This window comes from Engraulis encrasicolus, chromosome 10 (assembly GCF_034702125.1).
Source record: "Engraulis encrasicolus isolate BLACKSEA-1 chromosome 10, IST_EnEncr_1.0, whole genome shotgun sequence".
NCBI lineage: Eukaryota > Metazoa > Chordata > Actinopteri > Clupeiformes > Engraulidae > Engraulis > Engraulis encrasicolus.
Window position 1 is genome coordinate 32,792,165 of NC_085866.1, and position 19,357 is coordinate 32,811,521.

Below are 19,357 nucleotides of genomic sequence, written 5' to 3' on the forward strand. Positions count from 1 at the left end.
TCTTTGAATAGTGAATCAGCAATGACAGATCCACACCAAAAATCTCAAATGTATTCAGATTGTCATGAATAGCCTATCATAGTCCATCCCATTTAATGTGAAATTCAGTGGTCATGTACTTTTTGGTGTTCAGTCAGCATATAGACTAGAGCAGAGTAGAGTAGAGTAGAGTATGGTTTATTGATCCCGGGGGGGGGAATTAAGGTGTCAAGTAGCATACACACATATATGAATAAAGACATTGCCCATGACATAACACACATACTTACACATAAAATAATCATATATAGCTCACTGTTACATACATTTGCCAAGGCATCTCTCTCTCTCTCACACACACACACACACACACACACACACCCACACACACACACACACACACACACACACACACACACACACACACACACACACACACACCAAAATATAAAGTGTAAAGTGTCCACTGTGTTCACATGTGCCTTAGCTGAGAGGCACATAGAAGCCAAGACAAAGTGGCCATAAAGTGTCCAAGAGTGTCCGTGGTCTCTCTGTCTAGTACAATGTCCATTGTATTCCTTGGGAAAAGAGACGGGAAGGGGGGTAACATAAGTCACCCCTTGTGTCACTCCACACACACACACACACACACACACACACACACACACACACACACACACACACACACACACACACACACACACACACACACACACACACACACACACACACACACACACACACACACACACACACACACACACACCAAATAATAAAGTGTACATAGTGTCACATGTGCCTTAGCTGTGGCATCTAGAAGCCAAGACAAAGTTACCACCAAAGTGTCCGGGGGGTGACACAAGTCGCCAATTGTGCCTCTCCACACACACACACACACACACACACACACACACACACACACACACACACACACACACACACACACACACACACACACACACACACACACACACACACACACACACACACACACACACACACAAGCAGCTGTGTATATGTAGCTTTCTTTGTACCTGCGGCCCCAGGATTCCAGACAAACTGCATTTTACAAAGCAATCTCTTGTGTTTCTTAGTGAACAAGCAGAACAGATGGCATTAAACCACGTTTTTATTTTCAGTCAAAAGTGTCATTGAAAAAGTGGGAACGTTGAACAAAGGCTTAAAATGCTGTACAGGAAAGCATATTGTGAAGATGTTGAAGGACAATAGTTACAGTACATTTTTTGTGTGTGTGTGTGTGTGTGTGTGTGTGTGTGTGTGTGTGTGTGTGTGTGTGTGTGTGTGTGTGTGTGTGTGTTCAGTCTTTCATGGAAAATCAACTTAAAGTACGTGTGCCTTCCCAAGGCCTTCCTGAGCTTTCCTTTTACCGTCCTCCATGACGTCACTCCCCATACTTCTGAGTCCTTGACATCTTGGCTCAGGAAGTGTGAAGCATAGTGCATGAAAAGCCTCAGATCTGTACATTGTGTTCTTTCAGGAACATATGAACCTAACTATTTGTTCATTCATTGGATATTTCTTTCTTTCTTTCGTTCCTCCATTTGTTTGTTCATTCTCTTTCATCATTCAGTCTTTCTTTTTGTCTGTCTTTTGATCGGTACTGATTTTATCTTCCCTTGGTTTCTTCTTTGTCCAGTATTTTCACTAAGGTGATGACATCTGCTGTGAAGCCGCAGGTTGTTAGTCCATGGGCACCAAGGATGTGCTCCATCCCTCAGTCCCTGGAGCAGCTGCTGTAGGTCTAACACTGTTCAGCCTTTCCCACCAACACTACTCACCTCCCCAAACACCACCACACACAGTGCTACTCCAACACATGTGCCAAGAACACACTAACGTGTGCGCACGCACGCACACACACACACACACACACACACACACACACACACACACACACACACACACACACACACACACACACACACACACACACACACACACAAACCCAGAGAGAGGGAGAGAGAGAGCGAGAGAGAGAGAGAGACCCTGCACAAACACATGACAGAAGATGCCATGACATTGATATCCAGTGACTACACTGTGGGATCATTGTTCTCATTAGGGGGAAGGAGTTTGCTATCGTCGTCCAATGTCATTGAGCTATTTACCTAATTGAAATGTTAATTTGCATTATAGATAGATAGCACAGAGGGCAACCTAGCCTCCGAGGAACAAACTGTATATTCCTTACAACACTTTCACACGACTCTCATTCTCATCACGGCTCTGTAGTGGTAGTTACTTGTGCCGTGGCTTTACAAACAGCAAAGAAAAATCAACATTCTGAGTCCGAATTTAAATTGGCATAGAGACTAGAGATTATTTCGCTTTGCTGATGGGGAAAATCAGATGGCCTGACATCTTGCCTCTTGGTGACCTTTCTGTGACTCAGCCATCAAAATACCAATTCCAGTGTGACATTATTTTTCTATAGGGGCTTACAGACCACCATGTCTTGGAATGCAGACATCTACAACACACTCACAAGCATGCTCATACATGCTTATCTCACTCTCTCTCTCTCACTCACACACACACACACACACACACTCACACGCACACACAAATACACACACACACACACACACACACACACACGCACACACACACACACGCACAGTGTCTAATGATGATACATTTAGAAAGTAACAAACACATGCTCGATCAATCACACACACACACACACACACACACACACACACACACACACACACACACACACACACACACACACACACACACACACACACACAGAATGGAGCACCATTGTTATTTATTCAGTGTGTTCAGGGTGAACAAAAGGCAGAGAAAGGGTTAAAGCAAAAGCAGAGGACACAGTTGTCAGGTTCAGTCAGAGCTGTTGTGTGAGGTGTGATATTTAGGTGGCTAAAGATGGACCACTATTGACATTTTCAAGGACTGCGCGCACACACGCACACGCACACAATGACAATGCCACAGAGCACCTTCCAAGGAGAGGAATGGTGCTTTTTAGAAAATGGTCGAGCTGTACAATAACACATCATTTGAGAAAGAACCACAGATTGTAGGGTACTGAAACACAACATGAGAAATTGGCCCATACAAGAAGGATGAAGTGTTTGGGAATAGTAGGATAAAAAATACATCAAGGGTGTGCAACAAAACGAAAACATCAAAGAGGCGCTCACATCAAAAAATATCCCAAACCCTCCAGAAGGGTCTAGCAGCATCTGTGCAGTGTGACAACCCAGAGCCCACATAACACACCTGGGAATCACACACAGGCCTCCGCTAACAACGCAACAAAGAGCACAGCCATTTCTTAAGGTCAGCCACGGCTTTGTCATCCCAGCCGGCAGTTTTTCCTTGCGTACACGGGTACATTGCCTGTCTGCAAACCATGTTGGCTTTCTGTTGTCATGGCACAGTCAGGGATCACTGAAATGGCCTTACCTCAAGTGTTGATTGTCAAATTCTGATTGCCTGAGAAGGAAGCTGTATTTGGTAACCAGCATGCCAATAAAACATGCAGATGGCACACTAGTAGAATAAGAGAGAGTCCTAGACTGATTAGTATATTGAGCTGTCTTGGAAGATTCATTAGGAACACAGAACATAATATGGCCGGCATTATACACTCTTAATGGGCGCTGGTCCGCTCATTTCTCCATGAGGCCTCTATATAAAAGCTAAATTAGGTTGATTCAATATGGAAAAAAACATGTTCCCCTGATTATAAAGTGAATGAAAGCAATTCAGCACCTTGATAGGAAAAGGGGAGAATGGGGAAATGTCAATATGCGCATGACAATTTGTAGCAATGAAGCGTAACATTATCATAGGCCGGTGCCTGGAGCATTTGCATCTGGGGTGTTTTTTTCTTCTAGGATTCCACCTTGAAACTAATCTTAGGGAGCGATCAGGCCATTTGGCCTGTGTGTGTGTGTGTGTGTGTGTGTGTGTGTGTGTGTGTGTGTGTGTGTGTGTGTGTGTGCGCGCGCGCGTGTAGTGCATCTTCAAATCACGCATGATACCCTGTCAAGGTCACAAGATGTCCCTGTTATATGCACATATGGCAAACCCAGGCCTGTTTGTGCTTTCACCACGACATGCCTTCCGAACACATTATAATAACATGCAAACTATGTCCAAGAGCCATGGTGCCTCTTCATATGAGGACAGTCCTCCAACCATATTAGCCATTATCAAATCACCCTCTTCAAGGGGATACATATCTCCTTTACTTTCATATTGTTTGCCTCACTGAAGCAATGACATTAGAGAAAAGGTGTGATATTTACCAGGGAGATTACGTACGGCATGAAATAAATTGAGAGGCAGACCTCTAATACATGCTAATCTCTGACATATTTGCTTGGGTTGCCTTGAGGGCTTGAACACGGTAAAGAAAATAATCCACTTTCATCAGGCATGGCTGTGGAGGAAAAGGATTAATATGGAACTGTTACTGCTGCTACTTTGACTGCTGTTCTCGCCGCCGGTGGTCGTGGTGGTGGTGTTGACAATGGTGTTTTGAGAGGCACGGCAGGGGTATTTAAGTCACTCTATTCCACACCTGCATATTACACTTCAATACTATCTTGCAAATGCTTGATAACCGTTGACCTGAGTACTATAGAATTTTGGGGTCTAAGTACTGTATACGTATATGGAATGGCGAGGGAACATACTGTTGCAGTAGGGACGTTTCATCTGGCCAGGTTCTGAGGCTGTACCAAATAGTGATGGGATTCTCGGCTCTTTTCTGAGATACAGTTCTTTTGGCTCTCCTTACTATGGAGAGCCAGCTCTTTCAGCTCCCAATACATGCGTATTTCATGCTCAGTTTCTGGTCTGGTCCTTTTGTGTTTCTGATCCTTGACCGCTGTCTGTAACCCCTGCCGATGTCCATTATGCATCTTGGCCAGTTATGTGCTGTTTTCACCCAAAAATATAGAAAACTAGAAGCACTCAGAGAGTGCAGACCTCTGCCAAGGAAGCTGCTTGATAGAATATTTGACTATGTTATACCTTAAGTCTTTCTGCCTTCTTTTTGTGGAGTTCCCGCAATTCAATTTCTGGTCGCTAGGGGCGTCTAGGTATATAGGCCAGCAATGGTGAAGAATCTTTAAAAAGGTCCTGGTTCCGGTTCGTGCTCCGGATCACCACCAGAATTGAATCACTTGTTCCTTGGGTCATTACTACCAACTCCACAAAGTTTCTGTTTGCAAGTTTTTGAGTTATCCTGCTGACAGACAGATAGACAAACAGACAGACAAACCAACACAACCGAAAAACATTACCTCCTTGGCGGAGGTGACAAAACAGTGTTTTCCCACCACCTTCTTAATTGAAAGGTGTGTGTGATCGGTCAAGATGTGTGGAGCACTCCCTTGACATGAGGGCAGTGGGGATAATGAAGCACCAATGAGGGAAAACAAATTGTCGGCTCAGTGGAAATTGCAGAGCATATGCGCAACAATAGGAAGGGGCAGAGACAGTGAGGCACCGAAGAACCCAAAAATAAATAACAGTAAAAAATTGGTTCAGCCGATTCCCGTTGTTCACTTCAAAGAGCTAGTACCAAATATTTATTATTGTTTCTGTACCTCTGCCACAGTGTGCAGTTTGACACATCAAGCAAACTATTGTGTCACATTAAGACTACGGGTAATATTATTTGCTCAATTTCCTCTTTTTTCTTCCCTTAACTTCCGTACAAACACAAAGTCATACACACAGCTCGATTTTTCTGAAAGGATCATTGCGATACTGAAATGTGGTCATCACATATTGGTCTGGACGAAACCAATCTGCACCTAATAATTCTAATCTAGAATGTAAAGCACATTTTCAGTGCCTTCACTCTAAATGCGTACCTATGACGATGAACTGTTCGATGCATAGCCCAATCCTCTCTGTTCCATCAGGTGTGTCTCCAGTATGCCATTTCTTTAAAATTCATGTGCTTCAAGGCTTCTCCCACTGAAAAATATTTAACTGTTTTTGACTGGAGCTTATAGCAAGGGAAATGTTCTCTCCCACCACCAAACTCTCCCTCCAAACTTGTATTCACACATACATACCATTCAAGTCTAGACAATCTTATGTTCATATCTGAGAACATGTTCTTTTTAAGGTACTGCCATTTTATTTGTAGTCCTGAAAATAAATTAAAATATAGGGGTCTTGCTTCTCCCCGTCAGGTGTTCTCTCCGCATGCCAGATCAATTGCCTCATGAAAGGGAGTGATAAAGACATAAGATTTATTCCCGTGTTCACACGGTGGATGACAAAATCGAATTACCTTTCTTAAAAGGACAAGCCCAGCACGTGTCACAGGAGTGTGATGCAATATGGCATGTGCAAATGTGAAGTATTTATAAGAGCTATTTTTATGAATACAGGGCTCTGTAGACTGCTGAGAGACAGAGAGAGAGAGAGAGAGAGAGAGAGAGAGAGAGAGAGAGAGAGAGAGAGAGAGACTTGGGTGTTGCAATTCGGTGTAAAGAGTAAACTTAATTATTTATGCAGAAGAGGCTGCATTTATCTTCAGAGCCGTTGCCTCTGCCATAATGTACAAGGTGTTAGGGGTCTTACACACCAGGGCGGTAAAGCGTCGCGGAACGGCCGCGATTTTTACCGGCGTCGGTGAAAATACATTGAAACATATCTGTCCTTACACACCAACCGGGTAGTCGGGCGTCAGCGGCGCGGGAGCCGGCTCCGCGCCGTGCTGCATTTGGAAAATAGAACTCGAGTGTATTTTTCACGCCGGCGACCGACAGTGACTCGTTGAAATGAATGGCAAAGTAGCACGCTGGCTTAGGCTGTGGGGAGGGTTTTGAACAAGACTGGCCACCAGTGTGCGAATTGTCCACCACGTTTGGGGGGGGGTGGGTCTGACTTTTTGCGGATCAAATAAAGCCGCCCCCCCCCCCCCCCCCCCCCCCAAAAAAATAAAAATAAGTTTGGGCCGTTTTGGATGGCCGTCTGCGGGTAAGTTAAATATGGGTATTTTGACAGGTGTTTCTGTAGATTTATGGCTATCGTTTAGACTGGTTTAGTTTAGATTTAATCCCTCCAGGTGGGTGTTGACATAATAATGGGTGGTTTTAGGACGTGGAAAATGTTTCAAACTGCACTTCTCGGAATCGGAGCACTAGGGCATTGATATGCCTTATTATTAAATGCACACATGGTTCGCAAGTGCTCCTCAATATCTTCAAAACTAGTGAAACTGTGAGAAGGAGGGGACACCGCGACTCAAAGAGGGTGGAGGAGTAATTCTCCGACTAGATCTCTGCGCTATTTCATCCTATCTAGAACCCTGTGTGTTGAGTGTGTTTGGAAATTTAACATTTGGCGAACCCTGCGAAAATCCACGCTGCCCTGCCCAGTCGGCGAACCCAACTTTCTACTCCACATGCGGCGCAGCACTGTCAACAAGTTCAACCACGGCCAAAGCTTCTCTTTCACACATTCCTTGCGGCCGCCGAAATGTTTCCACTAGTTAGCAACAAACACAGCAGCACAACCAACTCGTGCATAATAGGCCTAATGATGAATGATAACAAACCTAGCAACGACCCAACTTCAAACACAGATGTGTAGCTGGCTTACCAAGCCCACTGGCAAACTAGCAACTACTAGCCTATTACTATGTAGTGACAACGGAAACGCAATCAAGAAAATGTGAACCAAATGACGTCTACACAATCAAGCTGTAGGCTAAATGATAAAAATACAACCGCCAAATTCAAAACATAGCTTCTAGTCTGTTTTAAGTGCGCTTTTCCTGAGATTGAAAAGTGCCACAGACAGATCCGTGATGCTAGTAGCCACGGTAAAAACGGCTGGACTGCTACATGACATGGCTTCAAACAAAAGTCAAAATAATAATTACCGTATTAGCCCGAATATAAGACGATCCTGATTATAAGACGACCCCCCATTTTCAGGCTCATGTTTTGGGGAAAAACGTTTTTTGAAGACTTAATTTTGTTTCACATTGGAAACTTTTCTCAAAATGCAGTTTTTAATTTGTTGGAAAATCTGAGGCTTTTTACAAAGAACAAATTTCACAATATAATTTTCATGGAATTTCCATGATATAAGACCACAGATGGCTACTCATATCCTTTTCCTTTCTTTACTCACTTCACCTGTCAAGCGCCAATAGGCACCTACAGGCTACAGCCGCCTGGGCCTGCCTGTTTAAAGTGCGACGCAACATAGCCTACACTCAGAGCATTAGTCTGCGCCAGCCAGGCAACCAGTCCAGTAGAGATAGGCAATCTATTGTGCAATGCACAGATTATGCAAAATGCTTAGTTGACAGCAATATCTAACCAGCAGCCGTCTCGCCAAATCACCGTTCATTTTATGCATCCAAAGTTTTCCGTCGGGACTGTAGAAACCGAACGTGACCAAAGGCAGATTGACGCATTGCACTTGAAACCCATGCGCTGCCTATCAGGACCATTGACATTAGAAGTCCGATTGATATTCATTTCGTACCAAGGGTAAAACTCTTAGTGATTTTATATGAACAAGACAATCTCTTGTTGCCCTAACCATTATTCTGTGTTGTTGCATCGTTGCAAGGCATATCGTCAAAGGCACCACTTGTCAAAGGCACCGCTTGTCAAAGGCGCCGCTTTCTTGCGCACACACAGATGACCATTGATTGGCTGATGTCAGCATCCAAAACTTAGCCTACAGGTTGTTCGTCAAATCACCCTTCATTTCTTTAGTTTCTAGTGGTGTTGTCGGCTTACCAGAGATAACGACCAAAGCTTTCCTGATGAGACTGTAAAACCATACACAAATAAAAGCAGAGCAACGAGCCGCGATTGACTTGTGTTTTTCCCCTTACACTGTCGTCCGCATCGCGTTGACATTGACAGTTGATAGACGTGCGGTGCAACAGTCATAATGAAACAAGCATCTGCAAATTTGATATGGACAAAACAATCTCTTAACCCATCCATTATTGAGTTGTGTAGCATTGTTGTGAAGCATAGACTATGGCCGCATTCAGGTTAAGTAAAAAAAAAAAAATATATATATATATTTTTACTTTTTTCTATAGCGCGCGGAAATAAGACGACCCCCCTTTTTCGAGTACTATTTTTATAACAAAAACCACGTCTTATATTCGGGCCAATACGGTAATCCTGCATTTGTCACGGCGGACATATGGAAGAATCCCATTTTCCTACCTCGTTGTGGGCATGCTTGCTAGAGCTGCCCTTGCTTCGAGGAGTCACACCATCCATTTGCCTTCTCGGTATAATGGTATTATTCCAATTGTGCTTGAAATACATGATACGCCATACTTTATTTTCTGATAGGCCTATAGCCTAAATTATGTTGGTGTAGGCTATTCTGGATTGTAGCAGTCCGCCTCATTCTTTGACTAGAGCTAACTGAGACTCCTTGAAGTCCTTGCATGTTGAATTGATGGAATTCTGTTGGTTATATTATATTTTCCCCTCGGGGGAGAAAGGGATCATCACTTGTCTTGGGTGTTTACGTTCTGAGCTATAAAGTTGAAATCCTATTTAAATCATGGGAATCCTTTACCTTGATATAGCTCCCTCAGCTCAAAGACATAATTTGAAAGTGCATCAAAGCCCTGCTGCATCCATTGACAGTCTGCATGCATCCCCGTGCTGTCGAATCGAATGTTTTGACTACTAAACTGCATGCGAAACGTCCGCTGGTGGTACAGTCCATTGAAGGGGTGTTCGAAAACCCATTTAATTTGGTTAGTCATGCTTAAACACATTTAACAGACCATTAGTGACCAAAAAATACATTTGATTTTTATTTTATTTTTACATAATGTGAGACCCCCCTCAAATTTCACTTTTGAGGCTTTCAGGAGGGTTCGTGGGTTATTCGGGAGGGTCGGACCCCCCCTGACCCCCCGTATTTCGCACCCTGCTGGCCGCGCATGACGACGCTGTCAGTGTGAAAGGCAGAGAAAAACACACCGGCCGAAACTAAGCAGAAAGACCGCGTTCGTCCCGCGACCGTTCCGTTCCGCCTTGGTATGTTTTGGCCCTTATGGGACAAAAAGTCAAACCAAAACAACGACGAAAGGAAAACCAAGGGCAAACTCATACATGGCAAGATGTGTCCAACACAAATGTGTCAAACACAAACACAAATCTAGGCAGAGAAAGATAAATTAGGCTATATGACAGGACCTGCACTGACTGGGCAGTCACTGTTGTCACCCTTGTGTTGACTTGGTGGACAGAGTGAGATCCACTGCAAAGGCAGTGAGCTCAGCCGTGCTGCTCATCCCACAGCAGTGATGAATATCAAGGAAGTGGATGCTTTTTGTTAGCTACGTTAGCCCAGCCCATAGCAATGCAGTTTATAGACATGGCAGTCTGTACTACTGATCAGTGATCTAATCCTTCCTCCAGACCATTGGCCCCGCCCATATCCATGGCGGACATGCATACCTCCCAGTCAGACACGACATCGCACCACACCACACTTTCTATGGGATCTTTGACTGTACAAAATGTACCTGACAACTAGCCTGGAAAACCAGCGCCAACTGCTGGACGGCAAAATGTTTTGCCTGCCATCCAATACATTTAGGCTACATTTAGGCTGGTTTATCAGGCTACCTGACAACTGGAGCATTGAATCTGTAAATGGTTTTCTTGCAATAAACTGTTTTTCCTGAAATTAGATCTACACTAAGTAAAAAATGTGACAACCAACCACAGTCTCCCCTACACTTGCATAATTGGCAGTCATGGGTAAGCGGTTAGGGCGTCAGACTTGTAGCCCAAAGGTTGCCGGTTCGACCAGCCAGGTTGGTGGGGGGAGTAATCAACCAGTGCTCTCCCCCATCCTCCTTGACTGAGGTACCCTGAGCATGGTACAGTCCCGCCGCACTGCTCCCTAGGGGCGCCCCTTGCACGGTTGAGGCATGAATGCAATTTCACTGTGTGCAGTGTGCAATGTTCACTTGTGTGCTGTGGAGTGCTGTGTCACAATGACAATGGGAGTTGGAGCTTCCCAATGGGCTCTCACTTTCACTTTCATAATTGGTTTCAAATAGCTCATGACAAAGTAATTTAAGTTTCACAGCACTTCTCATATTTGATCTTAACAGTGTTGTACAGCAAAACTCAACAGCACAATCGCTGATAATTGTTTCCTTTTATTTAAACTATATGTGCTGATGTACGCACTCATCGTTGCAGATTAACAAATAACTTAAAATTTAAGTCACTCAATAAAAGTCCCAGGGTAGTTTCAACAATATGTTACAGTTTTTCTCGATTGGTTTGGCTAATTTCTTGAAACCCAGATGACATTTCTATACATTTTGGGTCATTTGGCTAAACATTCTTACACTTCTGCAAAACAGTTCAGATAACTAGCAAAATGTCATATACCTCCCATAACAGCTCATTCTTGCATCAGCACTAAAACTTCTCCCACATAAATAGTCAGTACCATAAAAATGGCAGTTCTACCATGAAGACTCGAGAGGCAAACGAACGTTATTAACATTTATTGAACATTAGACATGATACAGGAATGCATAAAAGTTTGGCGAACAATAACACTTGATAAAATGCATGAATCAGTTTGGCGAAGGTTCCCGTCTTCGCGTTGAACTCCGGGATAGGACAGCATATCCTCCAGCGGAGATGGAGGCGGGCGTAGCCTGCCCCCTAACAGACGGGAACCTCTGGTGACGGTGGACGGAGGGGTGGTGGTGGCTTCAAAATCGGCTTAACTGAAAAGCAGAGAACAGAATGAGTGACAGCTATTTAAACAAACGTGAATGTGATCCATTGGCTGAGAGGTAACGATGCATGAGTGACGCGTAACGGGGAACCCCCAATCTCGCGTTGTGATTGGTTGGCGATCCTGGGCAATGACGCATGTATGATCTGTCAAAAGGAAGATTTGTTGGTTGGCCTAGTAGGCTAAGTTTGACAGCCGAGAAATTCGAGTCTCCCTGGTAGAATTTACGCAAGCTCCCATTTCTACCATGAAGACTCGAGAGGCAAACGAACGTTATTAACATTTATTGAACATTAGACATGATACAGGAATGCATAAAAGTTTGGCGAACAATAACACTTGATAAAATGCATGAATCAGTTTGGCGAAGGTTCCCGTCTTCGCGTTGAACTCCGGGATAGGACAGCATATCCTCCAGCGGAGATGGAGGCGGGCGTAGCCTGCCCCAAAATAGAGATTAGAAGTGAACTCACCTACCGCTTACAAGGAGACACCATCTGAAAGACATGAAAAGTTAGTTAGATGATTGATTGATGATAGACGGAAGATGAAGGATGATAGGTGATGATGATGAGATGATGATGATAATGATAATGATGATAATGATGACAATGACAATGATGACAATGGCAATGATGACGATGATGACGATAATGATGATAATGATGACAATGATGACAATGATGAAGATGATAATGATAATGATGACAATGACGATAATGATGACAATGATGATAATGATGACGATGATAACAATGATGATGATGATAAAGATGATAATGATAACGATGACAATGACGACAATGATTACAATGATAATAATAATAATGATGATGATGAGTGATAAGTGATAGGTGTTGGAAGACAAATGATGATAGATTAAATGAGATTATAAATGATAGGGATGTTCTAAGGCTTAAGCTTATGGGCGGTGGTCTAGCGGAGGCATGAAGCCTGTGATGATGATGGTGATGATAATGTCGGTACCTTAGGCTATGCGAGAAGACATGGCGCGGATGCGCTGAGAGCAGAGACACAGCAGAGCGTTATGATTTGATTGATAGATGCACCTTGGTCAGGAGAGCGCTGAAAACTTAGATTATGACAGTAGGTAGAGAGCCGGAATCGTGACCTAGGAGAGAGAGTAGAACATGATGATGAATGAGTAAATGAATGGATGGATGAATGAATGTAGGCTATAATATGTGGTATGATAGTTGACATCATAGATAAACAACCATGGCAACTAGGCTGGTTCAATGTTACAAAATATAGAGATAACAGGCTTACGGACCACTATAAAATCGATCTGATAGATGAGAGAAGGATAGAATACAGACATGACCGGGTGACCGGAGCGATAGCCCCCCAAGAGATGGAGTGAATGCCGCCGGTGCAGCAAAATACCACCGTCACCAGAAATGAGAATAGAAAACATAAAGTTACAGACCAGATATAGCATGCTTCAACGAGGTGATGGGGAGTGAGGCAAATGCAGGAAGCGTATGCGCCAGACGACCAACGGCCCAGCGCCTTGATCGCAGTAGGGGACAGACCCCGCTTAGCGGCCGTGGTGGCCACGCAGATTCTGAACGAGCGTGCTGTATACCTCTTGGGCGAGGAACGAGAAGAACGAAACAGAGTTAACAGAACAGAAACAGTACACTGAGCCAGATGACAAAGCGAGGAATGAGCCGAATGCAAGATGCACTGCGTCAGACCAGCGGCTGAAAGCCTGCACTATGCGGGCGTCTGCCCAGAGTGGTGAGAGAGACAGCTTTAGACAAAGCATGAGTGGCTAACATTAAAAGACGAGCACCTCGGCCAGGATAGCAGAAAGGTCAGGTTAAAACAGAGGAGAATCGGCAGACAACTGGTAATCATGACCTAAGAGAGGGAGAGAGCAGAGCTTGTAGCTGAAACGAACAATGAATGAAACACCAAGAAAACATCTCGACCGAGAATAATAACACCATGTCAGTTATGATAAACACCTACGCGGTGTGGCGCGGTGAATGCTTGTGCAAAGCAGGCATGGACACAGGCAGTGGGGCGGATGCCCTGGTTGGTTGAGAGAAACAACTTGCGGTAACTGCATGATTAGACTAGCAATAAAAAAGGGTGGCACCTTAGTCAGGAGAATGCAGAAAGTGCGAGCTTACGACAGAGGAGAGTTGGAGAGCCGGTTATCGAGACCTGAGAGGGACAGAGCAGAAAGCTGAAACATCACTGAATAACGGCACCAGAACAAAAACGGCATATCAAAATAGACATAAACTCCTACTCGCTACCAGTGGGTAGCTGCGATAAGTTTGTCATGCAGGATGGATGAGGATACCGATACAACCAGGTGACTGGCGTTAAAGTTGGGGCGACAGCCCAGTGCGATGCTGAGGCGATGGCCCATTGTGATGCCGAGTTGTGATGTTGAGCCGTGGTGTTGAGGTGCGACAGCCCAGGGCAATGCTGAGGTGAGCCGTTGATGCACGAGCCCTGAGGCGCCGGCCCAGGGTGATGTTGAGTCGCCGGCCCAGGGTGATGTTGAGTCGCCGGCCCAGGGTGATGTAGAGTCGCCGGCCCAGGGTGATGTAGAGTCGCCGGCCCAGGATGATGTAGAGTCGCCGGCCCAGGATGATGTAGAGTCGCCGGCCCAGGATGATGTAGAGTCGCCGGCCCAGGATGATGTAGAGTCGCCGGCCCAGGATGATGTAGAGTCGCCGGCCCAGGATGATGTAGAGTCGCCGGCCCAGGATGATGTAGAGTCGCCGGCCCAGGATGACGTTGGGGCCGATGCCCAGTCCAGTGTCGGGGCCGATGCCCAGTCCGTCGTCGGGGCCAGAGCCCAGTCCGTCGTCGGGGCCAGAGCCCAGTCCATCGTTGGGGCCAGAGCCCAGTCCATCGTTGGGGCCAGAGCCCAGTCCATCGTTGGGGCCAGAGCCCAGTCCATCGTTGGGGCCAGAGCCCAGTCCGACGTTGGGGCCGATGCCCAGTCCGACGTTGGGGCCGATGCCCAGTCCGACGTTGGGGCCGATGCCCAGTGCATGACGTAGCGTATGCCCTACGTGGAGCGGCAGGCGCACGTGTATGTGAAAGTGTACGGGAAAGCAGCAGAGAACACCATCACCAGATATGAGAAAACAAACACAATACGACACATCACAGTCCGAGCGCCCTGACGATTCCAATGAAGCCTAAGGGCACGAGTGGTGTACAGAGTGAGAGGGTTAGCCCATAGATGGCTACCAATGGGATCAGAACCCTGACAGGACTCCATGGGCAGAGTTTCATGTATAATTTAAGTATGATTATTAACTGTCATCATCGATGTACTTCCCACGGATATCACTCATTTATTTACTTAAATTTGGACGGTGTATATGTAGCCCATTGTGATCAGAATAACTCGAAATAGACAAGGCATTGCAACCGGCTACAATGTCCCTCGATGCGACCGGGCGCAGGCCGAAAGCCCCGCGTGATCTTTAAAGGTACACTGTGCAGGAAATGGTCAAAAAAAGAAATGCAACTATGCTGCTCGTTGAAACTGAGCTGCCTATTGCCAAATTTGGTCTTTACATGAACATTTACCATGTAATAAACAATATTTTCTAGTATGGTCCAAGTACAGTCATTTTTTGCAGCTAAAAATGGCTATTTGGTAAATTCAAAATGGTGGACCATGGAGAAGATCCCCCCTTACATGTAAGAAAAGTGCAATTTTTCAGTCATAAGGAATACTTGGAATTTGATGGTGGGGTAAGTATTCATGAAAAAAGGTAATTAGTGAACTGGCAGCATGAAGTCTGGAAATAAACAACTAAAAATCTCACAGTGTCCCTTTAACTTAATCCAGCCCTGAATGACTTGAAGCGGGAGTGAGGAAGCAAGGTACACTTATCAATACAAACTGCAGGCAGTGCGATGACATGAGGTGATGATTGGCACGCGCGCATAAGCTTAATGTGCGATCCAGAAGTCTAGGCCTACGAACCGAAGTCATAACTCTTAAAAGTCAACGAGACCGCCACATGGGCCAGTCCATGCAAACGAAAACGTAAAATAGGCTCGTGTTGTGGGCATAGGCTACTGAACGGAACATTGAAATAGGCAGGTGCAAACTGATGAACGCACGACCGTAATCCACGTGAATGAAAAACTGAAGGCGGTGCTACGGCCCGTAGGCTGAGTTCCTTGCAACATCGCTCCGGAACATAGGAAGTACGTTTGTAATCAGGACAATTAAGAACGAGTGAAAGGCTCTGCAATGTCCTCCGTCCGGTGTCGTGACAGGCAGTAGCACGAAACACAGAAGGTAATGTGGGTTATGCATGCGGGCGAGGCGCTTCGATATATAAGTAGCCCATTTAGATCTGTATCCCCAGCAAACGTTCCAAAAAAGCCACACCGACCGGTTCATAAATGCTCTATAATATTGGCAAGCGAATCACCAGTCCATCCGCAGCAGATGAGGCCGACGAGGACCAAGTAAATTGTGACTCGCAGTACCCATCACGCCTCCGAAAAAACAAATGTGCTGAGCAGATAAGCTGGCTAAGTGCGCGAGGCGCAACGAGAGAGCACCGCGGGCCCAGTTACTTCGAGTCCGCCCTTCCCCAGCAAATGTTCCAAAAGTCACTCCAACCAATTCATGGAATTCTCCCAAATGACCGCAAACGAAACGTAGGCCATCAGTCAACCAGCGGCAGACGATACTGATATCCGAGACAGTGCAACAAGCCGAGTATGAGGCATAAGAGGCGACTTGCCTGGACAACAATTCCCCCGCAAAATAGTCATTCGCTGAGATAAACGTTCCCTGGGTCCGCAGGGCAAGTGAAGGGAAAGCCGCCAGGTTACTCACGAAATGCACCAGTTCGGGGAAATCCATCCACAGGCAGGCTAGTTCAAAAGCAAATCCACAGAAATCAGAGAGCGGCGTGCCAAACAAATTGATTGAAGCCTTGCGAGAAAATGATTAGGCTGTTAAAAAGCACCGATTGCGTGCCACGCGTTTGAGCGGTTGGAAATCCCATCCCAGCAACGGCAAGGTGAGGAGTTATCAAGTAACCAGGTAGAAAATAAACAGAATGTTTGATAACGAAAACGCCGGACAGCCACTTCAAAATCGGCTTAACTGAAAAGCAGAGAACAGAATGAGTGACAGCTATTTAAACAAACGTGAATGTGATCCATTGGCTGAGAGGTAACGATGCATGAGTGACGCGTAACGGGGAACCCCCAATCTCGCGTTGTGATTGGTTGGCGATCCTGGGCAATGACGCATGTATGATCTGTCAAAAGGAAGATTTGTTGGTTGGCCTAGTAGGCTAAGTTTGACAGCCGAGAAATTCGAGTCTCCCTGGTAGAATTTACGCAAGCTCCCATATATTCTTCTCAATTGGGTTGGCTCATTTGCATTAATTTAGTCATTCTGTCAAAATAAACTGGATGGTTCAGCATAACGCCATGGATCCTCATCACTTGCTCATATCACTCCAAAAACAGTACCCGTGTGTCGCAACTAAATTCCTTCCACAGAATGCTGTTTGAAAAAATGTCAAGAAATTAGCCAAATAACAGTAGTATAACTGTAGTATACACGGTTGTAAAATTATTTTCTACAAACTAGTAAAGCTACAATACCATCTGGCCTGTTGAACACTGTCATGAATTTACTGTTTGCAGTAAAGAAATTCTTAAAATATTATGTCCTTGACTGTTTTGACAATTGTGTAGACTACTTTGCATATGATGACTCACACAATGAAATCATGCTGACATGTTTTGGAGAGGGCAACCATTAGACTGAGAATTGTCTAATTCGTTTAGATAAGACAGGTCAATTTATTTGAAAAATGTGTTAAATGTATGCTCAATGTGTCAACTGTAGGGTACTTGTATATAGCCATCTGCCGAGATGTACTAAACATTTGAGACATGTACAAAGCATTTGAAATTTGATGAAAGCAATGAAAAATGCCATTCTGTTGTGGGAAATTGTAAGTTGGTTTGGAGATTTGTCCGTGTTGTTTTGAGAACGTCATCTCAGTTTTGAGAAATTAGCCAAACCAATCGAGAAAAACTGTAAACTGTACAACATGATGTGAGTGTGAGAGAGTGTGGAACGTTGTGTGTAACACTAACATGGTTAGTCTGGTTATGGTTGTCTGTTACCCTGTTTATATGTTTGTTTGTTCTTTGTGGTCCTAAGTCTGTCTGTTGTGGCAACTTGGTGCTAACTGTGAATCACACTTTCTCATGTCCATTCTGGATTTCTCTCCTGAAGAGACAATAAAGGATAATCTAATCTAATCTAGACCTACTGCCTTGGCCGCCCGCGAACAGTCAAGATGGCCGACAGGGATATGGGTGGGCGATATTGGTGGTGGGATTGGATATCGCGCTACAGTCTGCAGCTAGGCATACTTGACGGGGTTTGGTTTTGGTTTTGGTGATCAAAATAAGATTCTGTATTATTCAGTATCAGATTCGGCCAAATCCTAAGCAGTGGATTCAATATTCGGGAGAACCTTACAAATCAGGATTTGATGCATCTCATTACTACTAGTAGTAGCCTGCCATTGGTATTCAGAGCTGTGTAGTATACGGCCAGGAATAGGGTATGTTGTGGACTTCCCGGAAATGTTTTATTGGGAAATCTTTAATTGGAATATCTGAGCCTTTCACATCCTGGGTGAGCGGCAAGATTCTGGAGTCATGTCATCTTAAATCCATTACTCTATCTATCCTCTTGTTTAGCTGCTGCATTTCAAGCTATTTCAAGACATGACAGAACATCTGACAAATGACAGATGAGTGGTAGAGAGTGGTAGAAGAACAGTGATATACAGTCCCAGGAAAAAGTTTGTACACCCTTTGAAATTTCTTACATTTCTGTCAAAATTGATCATAAAACATGGTCTGATCTTCCCGGAAATCTCAAGAAGGAACAATCAGAGTCTGCTTTAATTAATTCCACCCAAACATTTACATGTTATCATATTTTTATTGGTCATAAGGCCATAACATTCACAGAAGAGCAAGGCATAAGTAAGTACACCCTTGCATTAAGTAGGTTTTAACCCTCAGTTAGTTGCAATATCATCAACCAGACTTGTCCTGTAGTTGCAGATCAGATTAACAAAACAATCTGTTTGTATCTTGTCTCCCTTTTCTTTAGAGAACTGCCTCTCGTCAGCAAGGTTTGTGGGATGTCTGGAGTGCATAGCTTTCTTGACTTCATGCCATATAATCTCAATTGTTTTTTGTCAGGGCTTTGACTGGGCTATTTCAGAATGTGTATTTCATTATTATGAAGCCATTCTAAAGTCGATTTGCTTCTAAAGTATGGGTTGTTGTCACATTTCAGGACCCATACTCTTGTGTGCTTCAACTGTGTGACAGACTTCCTCACGTTTCTTTCTGTAAAATATCACAATAAACTTGAGTTCATTGTTCCACTGATAATAGCAAACTGTCAAGGGCCTGAGGCAGCAAGGTAGCCGCATATAATGATGCTCCCGCCACCATACTCAGAAGAGGAGATGTAACCAAGAATAGCTAAAAATGGGATTCATTCTGCCAA

General features: G+C 44.6%; 1 long non-coding RNA gene across 1 annotated transcript; it reads right to left on the reverse strand.

Annotated features, from left to right (window-relative positions):
* Positions 1–11,518: 11,518 nt before the first annotated feature.
* On the reverse strand, positions 11,519–13,236 carry LOC134456196 (uncharacterized). Its single transcript, XR_010036257.1, has 3 exons — positions 12,760–13,236; positions 12,246–12,269; positions 11,519–11,761 (listed from the first exon to the last, which is right to left on the reverse strand). It is a non-coding gene; the product is annotated as an uncharacterized LOC134456196 (long non-coding RNA).
* Positions 13,237–19,357: the final 6,121 nt, after the last annotated feature.